This window comes from Pseudopipra pipra, chromosome Z (assembly GCF_036250125.1).
Source record: "Pseudopipra pipra isolate bDixPip1 chromosome Z, bDixPip1.hap1, whole genome shotgun sequence".
Taxonomy (NCBI): domain Eukaryota; kingdom Metazoa; phylum Chordata; class Aves; order Passeriformes; family Pipridae; genus Pseudopipra; species Pseudopipra pipra.
Window position 1 is genome coordinate 42,521,185 of NC_087581.1, and position 20,250 is coordinate 42,541,434.

The 20,250-nt window shown below is 40.6% G+C and overlaps 2 long non-coding RNA genes across 2 annotated transcripts; one reads left to right on the forward strand and one right to left on the reverse strand.

Moving 5' to 3' along the window:
• Positions 1 to 229: 229 nt before the first annotated feature.
• LOC135407181 (uncharacterized) lies at positions 230 to 14,303 on the reverse strand. The gene is made up of 4 exons (XR_010426747.1): positions 14,215 to 14,303; positions 3,463 to 3,561; positions 971 to 1,107; positions 230 to 427 (listed from the first exon to the last, which is right to left on the reverse strand). It is a non-coding gene; the product is annotated as an uncharacterized LOC135407181 (long non-coding RNA).
• Positions 12,435 to 18,684, forward strand: LOC135407182 (uncharacterized). Its single transcript, XR_010426748.1, has 4 exons — positions 12,435 to 13,161; positions 15,071 to 15,277; positions 16,875 to 16,960; positions 18,221 to 18,684. It is a non-coding gene; the product is annotated as an uncharacterized LOC135407182 (long non-coding RNA).
• Positions 18,685 to 20,250: the final 1,566 nt, after the last annotated feature.

Below are 20,250 nucleotides of genomic sequence, written 5' to 3' on the forward strand. Positions count from 1 at the left end.
ATAGCAAAGGGCTGCACACCCAGCACAGAGGACACAAGACCATCAGGAAGGTTTCCCTCACTCCAAAAAAAAACCAACAAAAAACCCAACCAACCAACCAAAAACCCAAAACAAAACAAACAATAAAACCCCACACAATCAAAACAAAAAAAAAAAAATAAAAAAAAAATAAAAACCACAAAACAATACAGAAAGTCCTAGTTCGTTTAATTAATTGTCCACTGTCCACTTACTTAAGGGACCTCGTTACAAATACATCCTCATCACAATGACAGGAAATCTATCTGAAAAGTCTGCAAAAAGGCTATTAATGAAGAGAGTTTCTAATGCCTATGAGCTGAAATACCTTTTCACTCCTTTTGCCAGTAGTTCCTGTGGGTCATTTCTGGGGTCAGCAGTGGTGTGCAGAGTAAAGACTCTGCCAGTGCTGGAGAAGGAAAAAAAAAAAAAAGAAGAAAAAAGTATTTCAGTATTGTCAATCTTTTATCCTTGAACGATACACTAGAGGCTGACATTTAATACCCTAAGGATATAGATGTTTGAAAGCTGGTTATTGTAACAAAGGAAACCATCCAAACTCTGCAAGACCAAATGGATCAGATAAAGCTGACACTGAGATAAATCTGTTTTACATCCATTCTTGCAAAAGTTTTGCTAATCTATGTAGTTATAGCTTTCCTGGAGCAAAAGGAGAGAGGTAAAAAAAAAGAACCCTCCATTACAGCAAGTCAACATGTTGCCCCTATTTGTAATCTCCAAAGTGTAATGTCATGGTTAGAGAACATTTTTCTCCTGGATCTTGGGTGAACTCCACTAAAATGAGAAAGATAAAGAAAAAATTGAGAAAAAAACCACAGAGAGTGAGAGAGGGCATGAGGACAAACATGCATGCTCTTTCTGGTTGAACTTCCATGTTAACATAGTTTCTGTTTGTTTAACACATGAATTCAGATCTTTCATAGACACATACTCATCTTCCAACCAGTCAGAAACTTTAACACCCACTCTTCATTATCCGGTATTTATACCGCCAGATTGGACTTTCATATGGAAGCCTGGAGCAATGCTGGTACAGATGGCAAGATGACTCTGAAGAGATTGATGACTCTGAAGAAATACACAGTATTAAGTCAGAAGGTGCAAATGTTAACATTCCAATGCAGAAAAGAAATATTCCTTGCATACACTTCCCAGGTTTGTTTTCTCATGCATTACAAAGAGAAAGAAAAAGCCCTTGACACACCTTGTAGCTGGCAAATGAATGATAAAATTACTTTAGTTTTTTTTGTATGTCAACTGTTCATGCCTCAGGTACTTAACCTTTACTTTAAAAACATGGTTCAGATCCTAGCCTTGAAGATAGGTGGGAAGAGGGGGATGGTATTCCTGTAAATGTTTCATTTAACAAAGGCAGTTCTATAAGAAAGTTCAGTGGTGAGACTCTGAATGGTATTTATTGTTTCAGATTTCAGGGCTTCCATACATCTGCTGCCTGTCAAAGGCAGATACCACATTCATATTAAGTGCCCTGTCTGAAAAAAAAAAAAGCAGCACTCTCTTCTCCACGGCTCAGCCTCCAGGATTATGTGAGATGGGAAGCTGCAGGAAGTCAAAGTTCTAATTTGCTGTAAAGATGATCAACAAGAAAATCTCCTGTTATAAAGGGGAAGGGAAATTTTACTTATCTTTTTACATTCATGGATCCAGATTCAGAAAAGCTCTTAATACGTTCTTCTGTGTCTCCATGCTCAGCAAAGTGTCTAAGAACTTAGCTGAAGAAGAGACCTAAAGAAGAACCATTTATTTTTACACTAACTAAGCAGCTCATTTTACCAGGCCCATTACATGATTTCTGACTTTATTAGGTCTTTAATGTATATTTCACCCATGGTGAGAAACATGTTCATTCATTTCTTATGATATCATAGTCTTCTCCATGGTAATCTGGTGCTATGTGAAGAAAAACAATAGAAGAGAAAACTTTTCATGCCAAGACGAAGACAGATAAGGAATTATGTTCAGCTGGGTGGGAGAATATATAACAGGAACAAAACCACTGGTTCTGAGGATCTGATTTATTTAGTATCTGGCATTGGCCATAAAGTGTGGGCAATGAAAAGCGTAGCTGACCTCAATGCCTCCTTAGCAGCAATCAGAAATTCATTTCAGTGTGTGAGAATTTAATTAGCTTCACTGAGTTTACAAGACCTTCAGTCATTTTAAGCTACTCGAGGCAACTACCCCACACATAAGATTACCCTGAATCTGGAATGCCAGCCACTTAGGAAGAATGTCTGGAGAGTTTTAATTGAAGGGGATTCCTTTGTTTTTATATCCATTTGATGTGTCATTACCATTTCCTCCACCACTAATTTACACCAAGGGACTCAACTATTCCAAACAATTGTTTTAATCAGTAAATTACAGAAAAACTTTCAAGAAAGTTTAAGGTTGTCTGTGTCTAGGAAAAGTCAAATGGCACTATTAAATTTTTACAGCTAATCTAATTGTTACACAGTGCAGTCACTGTACCACTTCAGGCATCTGGGGAAAGTCATCACTTTCTCCCTTCTTTTACAAAGGACCTGAAATGTATTTGCTGCATGCGTTTATTGCATGCATACAGTAAATATATATGGAGTGGGATTAACTAACAGGAGGCAATTACTAATTTTATTATGGCTTCACGAGGTCTGTATATCAAGCTCCTCTCCCTGGCAAGGATGAGGAATTGCTAAATACAGCTAATTTCTGGGCTGATCTTATTTATATACCGGACGCTAATCCTCTTCACATATCTCATGTGCTTCTTTCTTCTCAGAGATATTGTCCCTCAGTGACGTCCTCCTAGCGTTTCATTAAATGCCTTCAGCCTCAGTAAATTAAAGCGCTTTAAAAACATTGAGTTTAGCATTTAAAAAGAGAGAGAGAGTTTCTGCACGCTGCCATGGGATAAGGTGCAGTGAAAATCCCATACAAGCTAACTGTACTTCCTAATCAAATGGGTGTAACAGATGGCTGCTAGAGCAAGCCATCACAATGGAAATATCTGCAGTTCTCATGGTAACGGAATCTGCCAGGTCTGAGGGATTTGCTGTTTTCCAGGACATCTGAGCTGCAATCTCTTTCGAGCTGTCTAGCAGTCTCAGTCTCGCTCTCTCTCACTCTCTCAGCATGATGGAGATAGAGTTGAAAGGTGGAGCCTGATTTTGCATTCCAGCTGTGATTAAAGACATGCACACACAAATGCACACATATGCACACGTACACACACACACACAGAATCAATGGGACTGCATATTCATTATGCTATCTAGAACCTCATTAACCACTCAGCCAGAACAGCAAGAAAATTTTAATATTCCTCCGTCTTTAGGGAGGGAAAGAAAGAAGTGTAATGGGAGAGAGGGGGGAGAGAGGAAGATAGCATGTGTGTGGGGAATTAAGATTCATGAGACGTACCTTTTAATAAAGATATGGAGCAATGTTAAAACTAGCAGTTGTTTCCATTTCATGGCAGTATGTCAAGATGACTTAACATAGCAGAGTGAAACATCTGGCCTGAAAAAAAAAAATAAAATCATTATGTTGAATTTCCAAAACATAATATAGAATCTATGGAAGAAGGAGAAGAAAAAGAAAAAAATATAGCAACTGTGTACCTTAATACTAAGTAAAAGCATGTGACAGACCTCCTGGTACTATGTAATTAGAAAGGTGATCCTTCTCATAAGGTGTAGGATAGCATAAAGACAAAGAGCTTTAATTATAAATCTAAAGAATTGGGTTTAAATCCATAGGGCTCTCTTAAAAGGTTCTTATATTTCTGCATGCAATTCAGAATCATCAGCAGGAAGAAAATAATCATTCATGAGACTTTAATAAAAGTCCTTTCCTTCAAATCCCTATCAATTTAAAGAAACAAGAAGAAGCATACTGCCTTCTTTGCTAGACTACCTGCTAGAAAGCACACAGAGAGTTGATTCACAGTTGCCTATTCTCCTGGGTATTTCAGCCTGAAGATCAGACAACATGTAAGAATTCAGCCGTGGCTCAAAATGGAAACAAAGACGACTATTCTTAAAGCAATGTGAAATGAAAAACTACAGGCTGTAGACTGTAGACCTTAGCATGCTGATCCACCACATTGTCCTTGAGGGTACTAAAGTTAAATACATGTGACAGCCAAAGAGATGGGAAAAATGCTTTCCAGAATAAAATGACCCAGTCTCCTTTTTTCGTGATGTAGAATAAGCCAGGAAATATAAGCTCCTCAAGTACCCACTCAAGAACTGGGTATTCTAAGATGGTGTTGCCTACCTAATTGTGCATCACTGAAGAACATTTTTATGTGACCTTTTCTCTGCCACAAGTCTATTCCTCTGCAGTAATGACTTCTGGATAAGAGATTTAATTCTTATGTTGGGTTGATTAGTTTCAAATAGATACCTAGAGTTCACTTGCAACAGTTCTGTGACAGGCCTCTTGAGAGGCCTCCAAACCTGTTAACTAGCTAGAAATAGCTGTTGCTGGCAAGAAAAGATGACTGCAACAACAACAGCTAAATAGAGATAATAGTTTGCATTCAGCACCAAAACATACAGCAATATGAGGGGTACAGACAGTCATGTCTGCTCACAGTGAGCAACGACTTAATCCACAAGCAGTTCCTCACAGTGCAGTAGGGCTCCTCATGCTGCAAGGTGCAGGGTTCCTTAGCGAGAGTTAGCAGCACTCAAATCCATGTCTACTGTCTGCCACTTCTGTGCAAACTAAATAACACAGTTGTTCTTCATCTGACTATGAGAGGCAGCCACCCCTGGACTGACTTTCAAAAGTATGTCACATTCAACTGAGTCAGTAGAAGATTTCAGTTCCTTTCTTAAAATACAGCAGTCATTTGCAACTGGAAAAATGGTGCATGGTTTTACCTTTTAACAGGTAATCAGTTCTGGTTGGGATGAGGGGGTTATAAAAGAACATATACAAGTAGTTCTGTTCATCCTCCCACTATATGAGGTACTGTGTGTCTGTGTTTCCCCATAAAGTCAATTAAGATTCAAAATGCCATGGGCACACATAGCTTTCTTTATGTTGCATTCAGCACTATTGTAGACACAAATTCTGCAAATACAGCCTCAATGTGGTTGGTTAAAAATTATTTTTCACTCAACTTGGAATACATCCAGGGCTAAGCAGCAACCATCCCAGCCTTAGTAATGATGCAAGAAACCAAGAAACTCTCTTACACATTCTTACTTGATAAAGCAGCCCTCCAAGTAACTAACTGTTCAACATTGCACTGCACTGCTATTACTGTCCTGCTGATATTTATTCAGAGATCAGAGTGTTCCTTGCTGCACGGTTTGTTGAAAGTTCTGACTCAGACTAGATTTGTGTGCTGTGCAGTGTGATCAATGGTGCTTCAAGCCGTGGAGCCTCACACACAGAATTTATCCATTCCTGAGGTCTATTAGCTTCTCCTCGAGCAGCTAATCTTAGCACACACATGAAACACAAGTCTGCTTGCACAGAGCTCTCTTCTCTAGACATCATTTCCTTCCATTCAGAAACACTGTGTTGGTAAGTAATTTTTACTGTCATCGGACAACGCCTCTTGCCCATTGTTCACAGATGGTTCACTTATATGCATTCCTTAGCAGGAAGCCTGTCCCTCAACCTGCTCACCCTACTTGCTTTGTGCCTTAAGCACTATGACTCTACCAGATTACCAAGTCTACTCATTTCTGCTATGCTTCTCGAATATGACATTCCTTGGAGATCAGGACAACAAGAAAGCCTCCTTGACTGTCTAAAAGTCTTTCTTTACCCCAGTCAGAGATCGAACATCTGATCTTCAACAATAGCAAACTGTACCAAATACCCTCATCTGGGTATCTCTTGCATCCAGTGTCAATCATGCCTTCCTAAAACATTGTCCATCTTGAGCCCTGATACACCCTTTCTGCTGGGATAACTCTATCATGTACCTCTGATGCAGGAGATCTAGTGACTCCAGCAGACCTCACGGTCTACGGTAAAGTTGAAGTGGTCCCAAGCCACACTCTATGGTGAACCTTGTTAATCCTTAAGGTAGATCAGAGGGTTGTGTTTCAGTTTTAGGATGTGTTTATGACACACTTTTAACAGCTGAAGCTCTGAGAAGTCCTGAGTTTCTTTCAGTCCCAGATTGCTCCTGGTCCCCAGCTGACTCCAGCCCAGACAAAAAAATCATTGGTACTTAGAATTAGTGGGGTGGTGCAAGCTGGAATCGTAAAACTCTGAAATAGACCCTGTTGCTATTTCAGTTCTAATTGCTCTCTTTGCTGCCTGGTTAGCAGACACTTTTCAATCAATTGCTGCATTTGTGCTGACAACACTGAATTACAAGAGTTGCTCTTGTCATTTCTGTGACCTCCATCTTCAATTGTTCTTGCTTTCTGGCCAGGAGCTAAGGTACCTTATTTCTAACACTCACGGCCATAAAGCAGGGAAGGAATCTTCCCATACCCAACAGCCCCAGATTCCCAGCTGCTACAGAGAGCACACTGCAAACCTGCCACTGCACATTAGTTGAGAAGCTGACCTGTAATACTTATGTGGGGATGGAGTACCGTGATTTGTCATTTTAATGATAACCAAAAAAACCCCAAAAAACTAAACATCCCCTTTTACTGAAGTTGTCCCTTCCTGGCGATTTCACACAGAGATCCCAGACCCTAAACTCCTCAGCCCACTGAGCCTTTCCCATCCCCTGCAGGGACTTCACACACTACGATGAATCCGCTCCAGTCAGCAGCTCCTGCAGTCCCGTGCATGCTTCTAACACCTGCAAACAGAAGGGATAATGGATGAGCCCTGCCCCACCCCTTCACACAACGTACGGCCTTATTCTTCAGAAACACTGCTCAGAGCAGGATGCTCCGTTACTGCACACTCCTCTAAATACACCACACTTTCAGACGGAGGAAGCAAGCCTGCTCTAGTAAATATTTTAGCAATGAAGTGGCATGGGGTTCTTAATGCTTGTCATTTTTCAACATAAGAAGCACTCCATCAGAAGGTGCTCTACCCTCAAGGGAGAGAATGTGCATTCTCACACTAATGGGACAGCCAGCGGCCAACACCTTATCAGTATTAACTTTCCTTTATAATGTTTGGTTTTTCCTCCACTCCACCACCTATTGTTCAGGAAGCACTTGATTTAATAAGAAAGTTCATAATGTTAAGTTACAGACACCAGGAGAGGGAAGCCTGGTAGACTACAACTGGCAAGCAACAAATTATTAAAAATAAAAATCTTGGCTTTCTTGAGGATAAAAATGTTTTTGTCTTTTTTTTTTTTTCTTTTAAGAAGGAGCTTTTGTCTCTGTGGTAAGCTTGATGGTGAGCTGGAATGCTTGTGGTGATTGAGATGGGGAAAGCAGCAGAGCTTTGGTGGTCTGGAAAACAGTGTGCAAGCAAGGAGTGAGGGCATGCAAGCCTAGATATGGCTCTCCTGACACTAACCTAGTTGTTTTATGGGGACAATACCAATTGCTGAGCACAGTAATGCTGCCAGGACTAACTAGGACTGCCTGTAACACAGGCAAAGAGAAGGATAGTATTTTACAGCACGCCTGAAGTCCAGGCAGAAGAGCTCCATGGCAACATGCAGGGGTCTGTTATTCTTCCATTCACTCTCAAGTGCAGCTCCTGGCATTGATGTGATCTCTATACCATGAGGCACGAAGGATCTTTGCTCCTCTTTCTCTCCAAGCTGCCAAGTTCCAGCTCTTTCCTCAGCCTTATCCATCCCTAGAAGTGGGGTTGAGACAGTAACATGTCTCTGCAAAACTGTTCTAGGATGCCTTATGAGAAAAAAGGAACTCCGGAGGATGGTTTCTGCAGGGCCTTGAAAGATTTTTCTGTGGCAAGTGATAAATAACCCCAAACCTGCAATGTGCAAACAGTTGCTAATAGGTTTAACTTCATGCATGTGATGATTTCTAGAAATAAGATATTTCACAGGTATGTGCACACACATACACAAAAAAAATAGTCCTGGCTCCATCCCACACATCTTTGCCTGTACTAGTTTGAAAACTGTTTGCAATGACTGGAACAAAGATCATACCGTATTTCCTTTAGATAATGGGAGAGAAGAACAAAAATCAGGACTGTGGCAAGCGCAATATTTCATTCTTTCCCTTGCATACTCAGCAGACTTTGTAATCAAGCTTCCTCACTTGAAGACACCCTTCCTGCAAGTATGGAAATGGGCAGTGTCTGTTTCTCAGATTTGTGAAATGTCATCTTATCAAAGCTGTTATAAAAGAGACAGGACAGAATGTCACCTGCCTGTAGAATGGGAGATGTGTGCTGTTGCTTTCCTGCAGAGGTGACCTTGGACCTCTCTTTCACTTCCAAAGCTTTATGTGTCTTGATCATTTAGATGCTAAGTTTGTAGGAGGAACAGAGAAGCAATTTTTACTGTATGTAAAGTGTACAGCACAATGACACCATCTCAGGTGAGGTAATGTGCCTGTATAAATACTTTCCTTTTTTTTTAATGTAAAGCTTAAAACATCTGCAAAGACATCAAAAGAGGAATGAGCATGCTGCATAGTAACACGATGCAGCTGACAACTGGCTGATATAAGATTACTTGAAGTCCTCTTGGAAGCTTTTCCTCTCACCACTCATCTGTAATGTCATTTGGTCAAATTTTAATTGACACAATACAAAACAAACAGCTGTGGTTCAAAGGGAGCATGCAAGGCACAGGCCCTGGAGACAAAGCCCAGAGGAGAAGCAGAAAAGGGCCATTTCTAGCAGGAAGTGTGAAGAACCCACACAATTATCAGAACTGCACTTTTGCCTTTCAAATCTAAGGAACAATGAAGAGCAAGACAGAACACTGAAAGACATGTCCTTTTTTTTTTTTTGTCTTCGTATATCCTTTGTAATAAATAAACCTTCCTATTTCAATATTTGGCAAGGTGACAGAGTCTAAAAAGGAGTAGGAGAGATAATTGATATTAACAGGAGAAGAAGGTGCAATTAAAAACAGGTAAAAATTATTCCATAAATAAGAGGTTCCAACTGAAAAAGGTTATTACTCAGATCTTTAGGTTGACACCTGAAATCAAATCACCCTTAATGTGAACATTACTACAGGGGAAAAAAGCCACTGTAGACATTAGGCTCTGGATTATGGAAGAAATGAGGTTTGTTTCTGACCTTACTTTTCATCAATTTAAAACAACAAAGAGATCACAGTTTACTCTTGGTAAGCTAAACTTTCCATAACAGCAAGGGGTTTTCCCTGTTCTTAAATATTCTCCTGCTCTGAACTGGAAGAGGATGCTGGATTGTTTAGGAAAAGAGTTTCTTCCTGGTCTCGGTTCCTGTTGTGCTTAGCTATTTTCCAGAGGTCTTAATATACATTCATCCTACACAGAGACAAGAAAAGGAAAACATTTTTCACCTGAACAAGAGGCTCTGGAGAAACAAAACTGTCTGGAATAAAAGCTGAGAATCCATGCTTCAGAACAGTTTGCTTGCATTTCTAGTCTAACTCATCAGGCAAGTTTAAGTATTTATATTTCCCATCTAATAGCAGTCCACATTGTTGTAGCTCACAGGAGAGTTTTTGGCGTCTGCCAGTCTAAATAAAATGATTCAAAACTGAATCATTTCCTGCAATTTTATTTCATAGCTGAATGCACACTATAGCAAGATAAGGCCACAAACACATGGGACTACCTCCAGAAAGTCATCTAACCCTCTGGGTTGCTTCAAGTGGAAGCTCTAACTGGCTACAGTAGATTTTGTTATTATTATGGCATGGAAATATACCTGCAGGAGATGGTCAATGACCAGTGGCAGCTGAGACAGGGCAGTAATCACATTGCAACTGGATTTTCCACCTACTGCCAGAGAAGAAAGGGATGCTTCCCAGTCTCTATCTCAGCTCTTTTAACTGAGGGATCAATATCACCGAGACAGAGGGAGAAAGACAAACAACCAGCAAACAGAAAAGCAACTGCGGCCTGCCACACTCACGGAGAAGGGAGATAAAAGCCTGCTGCACTCTGAAATCTAATATACTCACTCACCTGGAATGAGTCTCCTGAAAAGGGCAAGCCTGCTCAACATCCTCAGCCAATACCCCCTTCCACAGATGAAGCACCAGTATTTGGAAAGCTCTAGCCTTCTTAGGCTCATTAAAATCTAACTAGCATTTACAGCTCACGTCAAGATGAGGTGTCAGCAGAAGCAGGACCCTGTAAATTACACTGTGTAACCAATGTGCTACAGAACAGTCTCCATTCTCCACGAGACATACGCTTCTTTTGAGGAGCAGGTAAGGGATGTGTTGTCTTACTTGTTACATGAGACAAAAAATTATGCTTTGGGTGCTGAAGACGCTTCCGAGAAAGCAATCACTGAACAACATCTCAGCAGAAATAAGATCTGCTAGAAAACCGAAGTTTCAGACCAATGTAATGTGCCTTTAAAAAGTACCATGTCTATACTGCTGTACTGCTTACTTTCTGAAGCTAAGCCAGAGGGATGTACATAGTAAGATCTTTGTCTCATTTCAGGGAGGATACAGGATAAAGATTCTGTGCCAGTAATCTTCCCTGGATTAATGGTTTCTCTTTTATCTGCTGTATTTCTGCTCAGATGTCTTTGCTCTGAATGAGTCAGTGGAATGCAAATGATGAGTACAGTCAGTCTGAAAATATTTAAATCTAGCTTTCTACTGCACTGCAGGTTTGTGGAAAAAAAATACACACATATAAATATACATGCAGAACAAAGGGCAGATGAAAATTACAGATATATCAATAATGAAAAAAAACCTAAACCACTGGGGGGTCAAATTGACAAGAGATTCATTTTTCTGTTTCTCCTTATTTTCTTTTCTTCTCTTTTTTTTTTAATTTTTTTTTTCCCCACAAATATCAGCATTTAGATGCTTGCTATGAATGGGTGAGTAAAATCTGCAACACTCCTTTTCTAAGCCTCAAACACTATATAAAAACGTATCTGTTAGAATAGGAACTTGTTTTTGTTCAGGTTGCTAAATGCCCTACCTTTATTATCCCCAAAAGTATCTTCCCAAAGATAGCATTCTTAATCCTGACAAAGCAGAAACCAGACAGTCTAGGCATGATTTCTTTGCATTTTCTCTCTTTCCTTCTTCTATAACATATTTTTAAGATGAGACTGGATGTGGCACTTAGTGCCATGGTCTAGCAACTGCAGCGATAGTGGATCAAGGGTTGGACTTGATGATCTCGGAGGTCCCTTCCAACCCAGCTGATTCTATGATTCTATGATTTCAGGTTTTTTCATCCTGTTGGGGTGTGGTTCCTCTCCTCTTCTTCTTAGGGCATAGGTTTCCCCGTAGCAAGTGATAACATTCCATAAGCAACCAGGTTAGGGGGTTTTTTTGAGCTGCATCTCTGTTTGAGAAGCCAGGAGAGAACTCATGGGATTTTGTCATGGTCTTCAGCAGGAACTGTCCTCAAGAGGTTGCTGCCCACAGGGTTTTTACAGTACCTAAACAGCAGCACAGAGGATCTCCAAAAGCTGGAAGGAGGAATTGGAAGGGAAAGACTGGATAATTTCCTGGGCTTTTGCAAATTTTGTGAGAGTTGCCTTCAACACACAAGGCTCAGTAAAAGACCTGTCCTGGAGTAAGCAGCACCCTTCTGATTAAGGATGCTGTAAAGAGTAAACTCTTCATCAAGAAAGAAAACACCAGCATTAACTTGGTATCTACTACTGTATTTAACAAGAAATTAAATAGCATCATAAATTGTGCAATCACAATCATTTGCAAGAGAATATTAAGCCCTCTAGCCCATCATAAAAGAAAAGAAATTCTCCTTCTGAAAAGCTGCCTATAAATACAGCTGCAAAAAAACAAATAAAACAAAGATTCATATTGTCTACCCAATCCATGTGGGACTTAAAAATTAGTTAGCAGGAGGAATCTACTTTTAACAAAAAAAGAAGATATTTCTATTTTGATGGCTTTGTAAGAAATCACCTTTTCTTCTAAATTTTCCTTAAAAATTAATTTTGTAAGACTTCTATATTGAATTTGTATTAAGCATTGAATTTTCAAATGTCATTTTTAAAAGTCTTAATTCACAACAGGTCTGGTTTTCAAGACAAAAAAATAACTTAGTTTTCCATCAGTTTTCATTGAAAAAAATAGAGAGGATTTCCTGAAGAATGGAACAAGCAGTTTTCAAAACACATCTTTTAAAATGGTAGAATATTGACAAAAATTAAATTTTCAGGTGAAACATCCAGATGTTCCATAAAATAAGCCTTTTTTTTTTTTTGTCCTCCTGTTCCCAGTAAGAGGAGACACTTTCAAATCTTGGTAGTGTGTTTTCAGGTCTGTTGGAGCACTGCACCACCACAGGACCAACAGCCGGGTGTGAGGAGCAGGTCTGTCATTGTGCAGTTCTCACAAGAACACCCAACAAACTCTTCCAAAGAACTGTGAAACTACATTCTGCCCTGTTATGTTGTGATTAACTGTCATCCAGTAATGCCCAGAACTTCTTCCAGGTCTTCATGAATGATGGATGACTAAGGTACTTCTGGCAATTTTCCAAACTTCCACAAATGTGAACCTCAGGACGAGGAGAGCTTAAGCAAAAGGACAATGAGAAATCAAAACCTACCTTTGCAGTGGAACCACACATCTGCTCTACAGAGGAATTAATGAAGGAAAGGAATCACTGTGGCCATTTTTACACTGAGGACAAGCTAATGATGACCTTCCTCCACAGGCTAGCCGGGTCATTCTGCAAGGCTGGTGCCATCAGCTTTGCTAAGAAAGCTGCCCATAAGCAGGGGGATCAAGATCTATCTGTAATTATGTTTTGAATCAAACTAGCTAGTCCCTGCTACCATGAAGCATCCTAATGACATTGACAGCAATCCCCACAAATTCACTAGTCTCACAACAGCCACATTTGTTTCAGCAGGACAAGGCTATGCTATGCGGACAAGGAGCTTGCAGCCTCAGATTTATACTTCAGATGGCTTTTATCTGTCTTTTATAGTTTCCTGAAAACCACTTACAAAGCACGACTCACTTCAGCTTACAAGACTCCTTATACCCATGAGCATCTGCTTCAGTTACAGGTAAGAAAACGAGACGTTTTTTGGTTAACCTGCCAACAAATTCCTGTGTGAGACTGCTGCTTCCCCACATTGGTGGCCAGACTTCCACTGTCATCACCTGAATATGATCTCCATCTTGCAATTTATATAGTATTTACAATGTTACAGAAATGCACAGTTGAAATGCAATTATTATTCTTATCTCATTGGAAAGACTGCATGCATTTCCCTCCTTGAGATCATCTTCTCCACGGAGTCATTTAAAGTAAAACTCTCGCGTTCTGAAAACGTGTCTTCAGCATGAGATCTGAGTATTTTCTGTCTTGGACACAATAAAAGCAAGAAATTGAATCAAAGTGTATTCCTAAAACGATATACTTCTCCTGCCCACTTCTCTCTCTTTCCTACACAAATACAAAACCCTGGAAAGTGCCAATTTTCAAACTCACTATACAGCATGAAACAATATTTAGAAGCATGGTGCATAATACAGATACTCTACAAATATGTTCAAACAAACAAAAAATTAGCATTTCATGGCTAGGAGAGCATATTTTTTAGCCCAGTCTTTAACTTAATAATTTCTTCCCAGGAAAATTCAGCCTGTATGCTATTAAATAGTTCCTAGAGTCCTAGGTCAAACCAAGTAAGAAAATGAATAGGCCCATTCATGCTTCAGACAGGATAATTCTGGTAAAACTGGTGCTGACAGTGTTAAAGAGCAGTGATGGAGGAGTCTAGCCTTGTCATTCTAGTTGTGACCATGAGTGACAAAAAATGTGTTTCCTTTGCCAGTGAACTGATCTTTCGAGTTTGTACAACCTAAACCGTGCTTACGTCATTTGAAATTCAAGGGAGTGAAAATTCATGCACTCAAGTGCATGCTTTGTTTGAGCCTGCCACGAGTCTAGCACAGCAAAATGTACGGAAGAGTTGGTAATTTTAAGGTGCTAAAATAAGAAGGGTGATACCAAAGTGTGAAACCAACCCGTGGTCTTACCCACGCACTGCCTCTGCCTCCAAACTCCTCTGTGATCCTAGATCACCTGATCTCTAAATACTGTGGGTCCTCACCTGCATTGGGGTGCAGTCTGCCTAGTGAGTGGGTTCACTTTGGAAATGGTCCTTTGGTGCGTGCCCATATCCTCCTTGTTCTGCAAAGGGAACCTATGGAGCGGGGAGGAATCTCCAGGTAACAATGCAGAAGAAGTAATACAAAGCAAAAAGACTAAAGCAGCAATCATAAAGAACCAGGAAAACTGTCACAGACTAAAGCCCATTCTCAGTTGCAGCAATATCCCTCTGCCTCAACCCTTGCTTCAAATCATGCTAAGTATCAAAGAAGCATTTTTCTCACCCAAATAGAATTCCATTTTTCCTTAGAAAGGCACTAAATCCAATGAATTAAACATTATCTTTCACAACCACAAAGAGAAATTAGTATCTCCTCTTACTTTCTTTTTCAGCAGGGCAAGGTAGGGACTTCACCCCAGACAGACAATGCAAATAGCTCCCATAGGTATTTCCTTCACCACTCCTTCAGAGGCACCATATTAAAAGTAAACTAATGCTGTAGGCAGCTTCGGAAAATGACTTCAATGGTATTTATTGCTTTGATAGGGTCAGTGCACAGTATGTGCATGTTGCCTTTTAAACATATGTTTCAGGCAAAGAATCAAAGCTAATTTCAGTGTGTGAAAAGCAAGCAGATTTCATTACTGATTGTGACTTTAACTTCAAAGTGATAAGGACGCTGGATGTAGGTTCTCAAAACTAAATGTCCAAATGGGAATTTATGATGTAGAACTTCAGCTTTATCATCCATGGGCTTCAGTGCAGAATGAAGAAAGAAATTCTCTGCTTCCAGGAATCTCACGGTTAACCCACAAGCCAGCTGACTCTTTTTCCCTCTCTCTAATTCTCCCTGCAGCTATTTCCTCTCCATGACATGTTAAAGCAAGAATGGCCATTGGCATTAACCACTTTTGGCATCCAAGTAGTGAATATGAAAGAGATCTGATTTTTTTTTTCCCATCACTACAATGCAGCCCCACTTTGACTCTTTGCAGAAGTGTCAGCAGAATTCATAACAAGCTCAACACAATCTGAGTTGCAAAGTACAATAAAAGGCCTGCTGGTAAGTATTTTTTGTTTTGTTTTTAATGAGGATTCCTCTTATACTATTGCAACAGATCTAGTTCCCAACTTCAGGCAGTGATGTGTAATAACCCTTCCTACGTGGTGCATGGAAGGAGGTGGACCTGTAAAATTATTAAAAGCCTGCAGGTGTAAGCAGCAAGAAGTGAATGAATGAAGGCTTTGTCCAATGTTTTGCACAAGATCAGATTCAGGATAGACTATCACTAGTGGTAAAAGCCAGAAGGTTTAAACCCAGTAGCCTAAAGACAGGTATCTAACTCAGGCTTAGATAACTAAGGTGACGTTTTCCGGAAGATACTTTGAGTACATATTTAACTTGGAAAGCAAATGTAGCTAATTCACTACTGAAGAAAAAGCTTAGATATCTGTAAAAATTCTTATATGTGCACATTAACATGTATAAAAATGCATATACACATTCAACTAGTAAGTATATATACATGTGCATATACATACTTATGTACACTGCTGAATCAAGACTCCAGGGAGCCTAATTTGCACAGTGAGTGAGCTACCACAACTTCACTTCGAGTCAAAGAAAAGTACAAGATTTTGAAAATAATCAGGCCTTTTTTTTTAATGCTCCTGTCCACAAATACAGATGTGCACTCAGTTTTGTAAGGCTTTGTCCAGGTCTGTTTAACAGCACCACACTCCCCTAGGTTCAAATGACACCTTTGAAACAACTGGAGCAGTACATGACACCTCTTTATTATCATCTCAACAAGAATGATAACAACCTCCTCTGTTTGGTGAAATACCCATGGGAATTTTACCCAATTAAGTGAGGATAACATTATCTTTCATGACTTTAGCTGGCTGTCTACCATTTCCATTGTATACTTGGTAGTCAGTTACAAAGGACGCAATATCCACTGAAGGAAAATGTACAGACAAGGGGTTAGTCATTTCAAGAGTGGAGAAAGGGAGGTAGAAATCGAAGGAAGAAAGAGAAGGATGACACAGTGCAATTGCTCAGCTTAATAGCACAGCTGCTTAAACAACTGAATAGCAATCAACGGGTTAGTATTCAATCCAAGTTTAGATCGCATTGAAATCTATTAGAATACTGCATATAATGAATGACTCTTACTTATTTGGTATTCTATCTTGGAATTAATCAGCTCAGTTGTTATGCAGGGGGGAAAAATTAAAAAAAAAAAAAAAAAAGTCAGTGAGTAGACAGGCCCAAAACAAGAAAAACAACCACCTTGATTTCCCTGGTGGTTCACAGCCTCACAGTACTCAACAACACAGACTGAAGCTGAACACTGTGAGAAACAATGCAAGTTAGAGGTTTCATGGCTGTTGGGGAAGCAACCTGGTTTTGCTCACGTACAGGTTTGCTCCATCCCTTCCTGGCTCTCGCAGTGCTCATAGGGTTGTACCATCTGCTGGAGCACAATTCAGAGGTAGCTTTAAAGTGATGATGATAGCTCTGGGAAACGATAATCTTTGGGTCAGAGAAAGATGTACTACAGTGTATAAATAAGATAACTGAAAGTGCTGAGCAGGGCATGTTTGCATTATGAAATGTACTTTCTTTTTTTCTTGTACAAAACCTGCCTTGAAAGCATGGGGAATGCAGCAGGATTGAAAACCAGAAGGAAAGCAACATAGTCCCAGAAGCTGCACAAAGGAGAAGAGGGATGCAGGAATGGTAAGCTGTAGTATTATTGACTGAGGAATGATAAAAGAGGAAGGAATTCAACAGTTACATCTCTTTCGCTTGGTGCAATGGCATGAGATCAAAGGCTTACATTCACATTAGCCCAGAATAATGCATACTCCATAAATGATGCAAAGCTAGGCTACATTCCCAGGAAGTGACAATGCCTCAAGATGCCCCTTTGCTAAGTTTAGGTCAAGGCAACAGGCTCCTGCATATTAAATCTTTTTCAAAGCACATAGACATAGTTAAACCACTGGCCATGGAGATAGACTGCATTCAGGACAGGTATGATGTGCTCCATCAGCTTCTACTTTTCCAAACGTAGTCAATTTTCATTCATTTCTTTTCCAATTGCTATTGCTATTTCAGAGGATCCAAACTGTCCACCTAAGCACAGAGAAGCTCGGGCTAAGAAGCTGGACTTGATTTTATTTGTTTAAAAACAAGTATGAGAGAGGAAAACATTAGAAGATAGTCAACTCAAATTCCAGAGGTGTGGGTCAGTCCCACCTCTGCACTGGCCACCTCTGTGACCTCAATCAGCTCACTTGGGACAATCCCTTTAATGACTGCAAAGCAAGAAAAAGGTCAAATGGTTCTTGAAACCCCAGGTTTAATTTTTTCATGAGATACATTTGTCAAAGCCACCTAAAGATTCAGAGCAGTGATGGTTGTACCTTGATTCCTGGGGGATCCAGCTATTGTAGACACCTTAAACAAAACACCACTAGGACACATCCATATCACAAATTCCTCTAAGAAACCTTAACCTCCGGGACTCTGTATTCCACTAGTTAAATGGAGATGAATAATTATTTTCCTCACCTTTCACAGTTTGGTTAATGCAGGGATGCGTTGCCATACCAACAGCGATCCAGCCTGGCCATAGGACAGGGCTGGAAGTGTGGAGGTGCACACATCCCAGGCCAAGAAAAAAAATTCTCCTCTGTCCCTCCCTGCTTTCTTCCCTCCCTGCCTCCCTCCCTCCTCTCACTGGAAGAGAAGCAGTTTCTCTTTGTGAGAGAACACAAAGAGGAAAAAAGAAAAGGAATTGTCCATCAAGCTCAGCAGAGCCTCAGGGGCTTTCAGCAGAGGATGCCACAGCCTATGAGGAGAGTGATGAAGACTGATTTTAAAAGGACAGTTCAACCCTATCTACATTGAACTGCCTCCAGCAGCCCCCAGCCTGTGAAGAACATGTATCACTGAAAGACTCACTGACATCTTCTCTTGTTTTTCTTTCCACAGATCAACACTGCTTCTCACTCACAGGGAGAGTGAAGTCCCTCGCTATTCCTCTGCCCAGTGCCACAGCCCTTGCTGTACTGCCGGCACCCAGACCCTTACTGGGAGCTCCTGGTGGGCACTACTGGTCTGGTGGGGCTTCTGGGTCCTTCTTTACTTGCCAAAAACGTCAGCGGATCTGTAAACGTTACTTCAGGGAAGATGTAACAGATACATTCATTCCCTGCCAGTGGCTGTAAATCCTGCAGATCCAAACAGAGGTTCTAGCCAGTACTGGAGGAAAACGAACCACGTAGACAGTGCCAAATCTGTGTCCCATTCCAGACACCCTTTCCAGGACACCAGAACCAAAAAGGGACTGTCAAAAAGCACAGAGAACAAGTTGATTATGAGAGGAGACTGGAAAGCATATGAGAGAGCCACAGAAATGTCTCATCTAAGGGCAGAAACAATAAAGTTGTGTTTATATTTATGTACATATATATGTCTCTGTGTGTGTACACAGTAATTAACAGTGTGGCAAAAATAGAATAGGACCTTCCAGTCACCTTTTCCCATAGTATAAGAGGAGAATGAGTGTAAACAAGAATGGAGCAAGTCAAAATTACAACAGAGCTATCAGACAACACAGCTATTTGGTATCCCAGACCACACAATCCCACTGAGACTACATGTTCCATCATGCTCAAAAACAGAATCAGAGATCTTTGAATATCTAGAGGTACAATTATCTATTAAAAGTAAACAAGCCTCAGGGAAGTGTAAAATCCCTTGGAGTGCAGGAGGATAGGAAAACATCCATTCATCAGAGAGAATGACAAATCATCTGTGAAATGAGTAATCTTCAAGTACATGCCTAGGTATCTCCTTCAAGAGGTGTTGACATGCATTTACCATAAGAAAGACCAGGTCTTTATGTCACTGAGCCTGTGTTGGCCTTTGGAGACAGAGGTACTAAACCAAGGTAGCATGGAACTAGTGAGAAGAAAGGAAGGAATTGGGTGAATTAAGACTATTGCTGCAGTTTAAGGCCCTCTCCTACCCATGACATACTCTTTGACCCTGTGTGGCCAATCCATCACTGTCAGCTCTTTGAGTGGGACTGTTCACCAGGCAATTCCTCTTCTATTCACCACATGACCCACTGGCAAAGGGCCCCTTCACCTTGCACCTACTCCTCAGCCCTCTCTCCTCACCTGCCTGCCCCTACCTCTGCTCTTACAGTCTCAGATCTTCCCCATATCTTATCCAGTCCCAGTTTTCACTGCAGGTGGGTATTTTCTTCATTGTGCTTTTTGACCAGACCTGCATCTCAATAAAAAGAGGAACTCTTGGTCCATCACCACAGCTGATATAGCTGTCCACCCTTGACTCACAGCCCTTTCTCTTCATCTCCCTGTGACCTAAGGTGTTTGTCTTTCACTCACCTTACAGTCTCTCCATTTGCTCTGGCTCTTGATCTACAAGACCAAGCTGACATATTTCTCCATCTTCCCTCCCTCAGGCCCCACATTCTGTGGTGTCCTGATCTTCAGACTATAATGATGGCAATGAGTGAAAGAGTTTGACACAACTAATGCAGTGAGAGCTAAGTGAAGAGAGTAACAAAGTTATACACCTATGTTTAATATCTTCATAAGTGACCTGGAAGACGGGATCAAGTGTACCCTGACAAAATTTACTGGTGATGCCAAGGTGAGTGGGGAAGTGGGTACTTCCAAAGGGAGGGGCAGGGAAGCTGCAATGTGAGGAGAGGCTGAGTGAACTGTATTTGTTAAGCCTTGAAAAAAGGAGGCTTAAGGCAGACCTTTTCACCATGTTCCAGTGCTTAAAGGGTGGCTGCATAGAAAATGGATAATGGGTACAATTTATTCCTGAGGAGGTTCCAATTAAATATAAGAGGAAATTTTTTTCACAATGACAACAATTAGCCATTGGAATCATCTCCTCAGGGAAATGGTGGTTTTCCCAACACTGGACACTTCTAAGATTCAGCTGGTCCATGTGTTGTGCCATCTTGTCTAGATCCTGCT